Here is a 7,042-nt window from a genome sequence, read left to right on the forward strand (position 1 = left end):
ACCAAGATTATAAGAACCGCCAATTAACATCGAGTTGGAATAAAAAATCAGGTTAAGAAAATAGTGATTGAACAAAAATACTACCGCACAGCAACTGCCCTCACTACAACAGGGGTCCTAACAAAATGCACACCATCACTCCATGTTAGCCTCCCAAATGCATATTCATTCGAAGAATATACAGCCTTCGGGTTCCTTCTCTTTTTAGGGGTAGCCTTCAAGTTCATTTTAAAAGTCTTTTCTTCACCGATCTTGCCGAATGTTAACGTTTTTGGCTCAACGGATACCCTTATCCTTCGAGGTGCACGTATTCGAGCTTTGTAGGTTCCAGGAGAACCAACATTCTTAAGGGTTCTTGTCACAGTAATTGAACCATGGAGATGAGGTACAGTGATAGAAGGGTAGTTAAAATTGGTTAGGTTGTACGACTTGGGGCATTTATAATGCATGCCTGCAGTACTGAAAGCCTTGAGTTTGGATTCATCATAGCCAAGTCCACAGAGGAAGTCCAGGTAGTCGTTAGTAGTTAAGTCGTACACCAAACCAGGGTTCATAGCAGCGTTGGGTCTCACCTGTCCTGACCCATAATTGAATGGTGTTGCTTGGATATTTGATGAGTTCCGCATTGCCAACTTCCGGCTGTCTCTGGTCCTTGCTGTACAAAGGTGCGAACAAGTCTAGGGCATAAATATAGCCTACTAAAATGAACAGACGATAAAGGACAACGAATCTAAGTGATACAAAACATTACAGGTGGTATATCTCACCAGTAGTCATAATTGCTGATTTAATTGCAGATGGACTCCAATCAGGGTGAAGTGTTTTGAGAAGGCCAGCGATACCAGAAATATGAGGGCATGACATTGAAGTTCCAGTTTTGGCACTATAAAGAGCTCCCCGATTGTCTGTTTCACCTGTAGGGCCTGCTGTTGGAATGACTGCTGCAATAATATTTACTCCTGGTGCAGTGATATCAGGCTAACCCCCAGAAAGCAGATAAAGATTGACTAGTTAAAAGAAATGAAGAAAGTTGACGGTGATTATTTGGTAATGTTAATATGGTTGAGATAATATTTGTTAACTAACCTTAAGAATTTCAGGTGTGATAGTATTGGGTCCTTTACATGAGAAACTAGCCATGACAGGTGCTGCTTTCCCACCAAGTTGCGTTCTTGCACGCGTCATAATAACATCTGGTGACCTAATAAAAGATGCATAATAAAAATGGTAAATTGACACATATTGATTAACGAGAAGACACAATTTCATTTCAGCGAGAATAGATAGTGTATGAAGTTTACCTGGTTGAATTGATGTAAGAGAGCAAGATGAGACCATCTCGGTAGTTGATGTGTGCACTAGGAAGAACATGATGATCAGCTACAGTTTCTGTCCCGGCCGAAATGTCACTGACCAGAATCATCCCAATGGCTCCAGCATCACGAGCGACTCTACCTTTATCTGTTCGATTTGTTATTCCCCGAAGGCATGCCAATATCTTACCCTTTACCTTCTTAATATCAAGTGACCCAGCAATACACAATTGACTGCATTCATGTATCATTGTAATTTGATTTAAACAAGTTCACATAACTGTCAGTTAATAAAGATTCATAATTAATTATGCAGTCTAATTTCAATTTCTTTTTATGTAGTCTTACGCGTCATGATCTGTCGAATTCGCTGCTCTTGCAGCTGTGCCATTAATCAAAGGATAAAATTTCCGAATTGGTAAAGGTCCTGGATATAAACTCTGGCCCTGTAATAGATAAATACAGCAATATTTTGAAAGCAAAAACAAACCACACAAATCTACTTAAATAGCACATATTTGAGAAAAAGGCATACTGCTTTGCCGCCATTTGGGCACCATAGCAATACACATTGTGAGGTAATTTTCACAAACATCAGTCCATTTTAAATTTATAACTTGAAGAGTCCTACACTTGCATTTGGTTAAATTGAGTGTTAAATACCTCAAGGTGCTTTCGATTCCCAAGTCCAATTCTAACAGGAAACTCCCGGTCCATCGTGTTAGCACCAACCGTTAACATCCAAGGAGCGACGTTGGTAACCGATTCATCCTCATCGATAGATTCCGTATCAATATTACCGGCTGCTGCGACGACAATGATACCATGCTTCACAGCATGGAATGAACCAGTGGCAATACCATCGCTGAAGTAATCCGAAGCTGTTTTACCAATTGATACTGATATAACATCGACACCATCCTGAATTGCAGCTTCAAAGGCAGCCAGAATATCAGCATCCTAACATCCACTGCCGTCATATACAGGTTTCCAACGGACTTTGTAAGAAGCAACACGAGCTCTCGGAGCCCCGCCCTTGGCTGTACCATTACCTAAACGAAAGTTACCAGACACACTAACACCTGGGACGGAGTTACCACCGGCCGTCGATAGTGTGTGGGTCCCGTGTCCATTATAATCACGTGCTGATATAATATTTTTTCTGACGTTTGATGAACCCACTGCCGCATCATAGCCCTTGATGAAGTATCTTGCTCCAATCAACTTCCTAGAAATTGTCAAGAGACCAATTAGGTTGTGTTTTCGCTCCACTACAATGTGTTTGATTGCAACTAACTCAATGGAATAATTAACTGTTTTCCCTCCCCACTATAAAACGAGCGGCTAAAAAGATTTCCATAGATTCAATACAAATTGAAATGCGTAATCTAGGACTACATTCATCATCAATGTTGTTATAGTGGAGAAGGAAAAATTCTGTGTAACTGATTACATTTAGCATTTTGGTGATTTCTAAAGTTAGCAATATGCCTGCAAATTGATATTATACCCATTAAACCAAATAATGCACTAATCAATACTATGGAAAATACTTTAAGACCTGGTGGCACCACAATCATTATCTTTGGCTGAACTACATCATCGTCACTTCACATGTTATATATACCCTTTGAAGTTTGAAGGGCACATCCCAAATTTAATAGATATTTATGTTTCTTCAGAAAAAGAATTTGTTTAATAGAATTCAGATGATTATTTTAGTTCCAAAATCTAATAGTAATCAACTTCTTTCAAAAAGATCGAAACAAATTGAAAACTATAAAGGGAGCACTAGATTTTGACTGAGAACACAAAGCAAAAAAAGAAAAAAAAGAGTGACAGAGTAAGTTACTTGTTGCAACGAACTCTATTTCCAGTGTTACTCTGACAAGTTCCTTTCCATCTTGATGGAATTGGTCCCATTCTTCATCACTAAAGCTTTTTGATTCAGGCCACACTCCTATTGCACATTTGAAATAAAGAATTAAAGAAAGGCAGAACAAGTGAAAAACATTGCAAACTAAAGGAGCAAATGCATACAAATAGATATAGGTTCACCTAATTGAAAGTTTGGTGTATGCTCATAAATAGGCACACCAACCAAAGGTATCACTGTGATTGAATTGAATAACACCAACAACCTAACCTTCTCTAGTTGGTTTGACCAATTAAGTACCATAGTGATGCTGTATTAACTAAAATTCAAATTTAGTCAAGTGAGAAAATAGACTGTTAATTGTACACAGTACAATGCAACATTTTGAAAAGGAGTGAAATGCATTATGAGCTTACCGGAATCCAAGTTGGCAATGATTGTATCTTCGCCATACCTCGCCATTTTCCATACCGAGCGAGACAGGACTACACCGCTATCGGATTCTAGTCCAAGGAAGTTCCATGAATAGGTGGTGTGTAATTTCCTTCCCTGATTTTCAAAAACAGAAAAAACATTTGGATTCTCTGCATTTAAGCAAAAAATAAATAAGAAAAACCAGACTTTTAAAAATCGAAATTCAAGTAGTTGGTAAAACAGGGGGTAAAGCTTGAAAGGCAGTTGCCTGAATTTTGCTTACTTGAAATTTCCTCTGCTTCTTGGGTATCAAGGACTCAAGCAAAACCATTTATATATCTTGTATATGAGTAAAATATTGATTCTCTAGCCTTTTCAAGACTGTAATTTGCAAGTGGAAACAGATTTAGAACACTAAGAAATCGAAACAGAGAAATCATTGATGAGAAAAAAGATATACAAATTCCCCACCTTCCTAAAACAGTACTCAGTAACTGATATTGATAATCAGTCACTTTCTCCAAATCTGATTGTGTAACTTCTGGTCCATGTGAGTGTGCACCCAAGTAGACAACATAAGACTGTATTTCAAAAAATCATACTCTATTTTTGTTATAACCAAACATCTCTGTGCTAGACTGTTCAATAACTTCTGTAAATCAAATGAAAGTACTGAAATTAAAACTAAAATGCTAACCTTTTTAATAGCAAATGTTGGTGTTTGTGACAAAGAGAAGAGAATTATCACAATGAGTGACAGCAATGGAACTTCAAAAACCCTCATTTCTTTGTTTTGATCGATAAAGATGAAACTACATTGACCACCCAAAAACCCTAATTAGTTCTTATCTCTATTTTATGTTTCTCTTACTTTTGCTACAGTATCAACAACATCTACAGTGCTCATTTCAAAGTGTTATAACAACAATGTAAATTGACAGGTAACATATCTTCAGTTCGATTCCCATTCCCCACCATTAAAGCTGCTACATCCTTCTGTCCTTGGTCCACCTTGATGGCTCCAACTTCCACAGCATAAATTGTAAGCTGTAAAGCTCGTAACTTATGGCGCAGCATTACCCCGGAAGAGAATTTGACTTGTAGGTAGATATTCAAATGAAGAGAATTTTACTGCAGACACCTGGAAGCAGATGCCAGCTTTGAAGCCAAAGAAGCTTGCATTCGGTAGGGCTGCAGGACTATAAGCACTAAGGCTTTCGGAGGGTAATGAAGAACAAGCCGCTGGAGAAGTACAAGCCCCAACCAAGTAGGTGTGGGACTTGGGTTGGTTGGGGGGTTAGAAGGCTTGTCCATGGCAGATCCGAGCTAATTTTTACCCAGATTGCCTATCGAATCCGTGGAACTCATGGAGGTACTGCCCAAGTTCGCCCAAATTATGTTCCTCGGGTTTCTCGGGTTGGCCCAAGTTTCGTTAGACATACGAGTTTGTTAATATGATAATAACAAATTTTAGTAATAATAATATTTAATTGCTATATTTATCTTAAATTTCCAATTAACTGAAGATTATTTACAACAATATATATTTTTTCCATTATTAGATTTGAAGATAATGATTAATGACATAGATATAATTTATATTTTCATTATTAGATTTGAAGATAATATCTAAAATTATGCTAAATAGACAATAATACCAATTATAAAAATAGTTTTATATAACTATATCATAGTTCTTCGGGTTGGGCGGGTTGCTTGGATTAGAAATATTTTGTGTCCATGCTTGCCCAAATTTAACTCGGGTTTATAAAATCTATGCCCAAGCTTGCCGAAATTTTTTAAATACATTGTCCATGCCCGCCCAACGTTCGGGTTGGGTGGGTTAACCCAATCCATGTCCCACCTCTACAACCAAGTAACTTGGAAATGATGTTTTGTTCTTGTCAAAGATATTTAACTGCAATACATACCAAAATTTGTTGGTGTCACTCTGGTACAATTATAAAGTCACTGATGACACAATGATCTGAATTCGAAATTCGCCAGCACCAATTTTTTTTCCGATAAAAATAAATACATAACAAAATTTAATTCAAATAATAAAAATCTTTGTATCAATTCGATAGGTTTGAAATACCTAAGAGCATGAGGTTGAGAAGTTTATTTTCTCATCATAAGACAGGATAGATCCTCGATTAAATTAAATTCATGTGTAACAGGAAGTTCTATAATCTACTTATTTAGACCTGCGAAATGATCTCCATGTCATATTTTTGCCGAATCTTTTTTATTTTAATAATTCAATTAAATCTGATTTTTAATTATAATTTTATGTTTTTTTATTTTAATTTCTTTTTTCAAAATTTTCCATGTATGAAATTCAAAGGATTAAAATGCTCTACAATGGAGATGGTATTTTAGGCATAAGGTCCTATATTTGCTTTGTGTCATTGTGTGTAGACCCATAAATAAAGCGCCTCAATAATAAATCCATGTAGGAATCTTTACATAGAGTCTCTCCCATAGCACATTCTCAACTTCCTATTACAGGGGTGTATCGGATCAGTATTTACATGGATAAAAATACGTATTAGTTTGCATGAATCTAATGGATTAGTTTAGATTTATATTAATGTTCCCCTTTCAAAAAAAAACCATCTATAAGTTGAGGTGGTGTGTGAAGGTGGCAGTGATGGTCGTTGATGGTTGGTGGTGGTGTATGTGGTGGCTGGCAGTGATTGTGGTTGTTGTTTTCGGTGGTCAGTGGTGGTTGTTATTGGTGGTGGTGATTGTGTTGGTGGTACTAGTCGGTAGTGGTGGCGGGGGGCGGTGCCGGTGGAAAACATAGCATGATGTAATTAAAATTAAAAACTAAAAATAAAAAATTTGTCTAAGAATCCATGAAACTCTTAGTCGGTAGTGGTGTGAGTTGAGATTGATATGAGATAATAACATATATATTTTGCCTACAACTATAAGAATCCATATATATTTTGGCCCTTAACTATCTTAAAAATTCTTAAACGAACTGAATACCTAGTGTAATTTAAAACTATCCAAATTGAATACTGCATGAATATTTAATGATTCATTATAAATCCTAATTTAATACTTAAGAGTTTTTAGGGTTGCTAAATATCCATTTAAACCCTAATCTAATACACCCATGTTAATTAGGTCATATAGAGTTTATTTATGGTGAGTTTGTTTGCAGAATTCACAATTTCCAGGAATTTATAATCCCATAGGATTACAAATTCTAGGATTCATGTAAATCCCTCGTATGTTTGGTAACTCAGTTGAAATTTCTAGGATTCATAAAATTTTCTTGTGATAATGTCCATGTATAGTTTAGCATTGCCCTAAGAATCTTAAGATTGTATTTATATGGGATTTTGGAGTAAAAAATAGTGGGTCCATAAATCCTCTGATAAGTTTCCCAACAAATCTTAGGGGGGAGGGGTCGGACTCCATACAG

At 36.6% G+C, this 7,042-nt stretch overlaps 1 pseudogene; it reads right to left on the reverse strand.

Moving 5' to 3' along the window:
* LOC113301574 lies at nucleotides 1-4,455 on the reverse strand (annotated as a pseudogene).
* Between the last annotated feature and the right edge of the window lie 2,587 nt (nucleotides 4,456-7,042).

Source organism: Papaver somniferum, chromosome 1, assembly GCF_003573695.1.
Source record: "Papaver somniferum cultivar HN1 chromosome 1, ASM357369v1, whole genome shotgun sequence".
Lineage (NCBI taxonomy): Eukaryota > Viridiplantae > Streptophyta > Magnoliopsida > Ranunculales > Papaveraceae > Papaver > Papaver somniferum.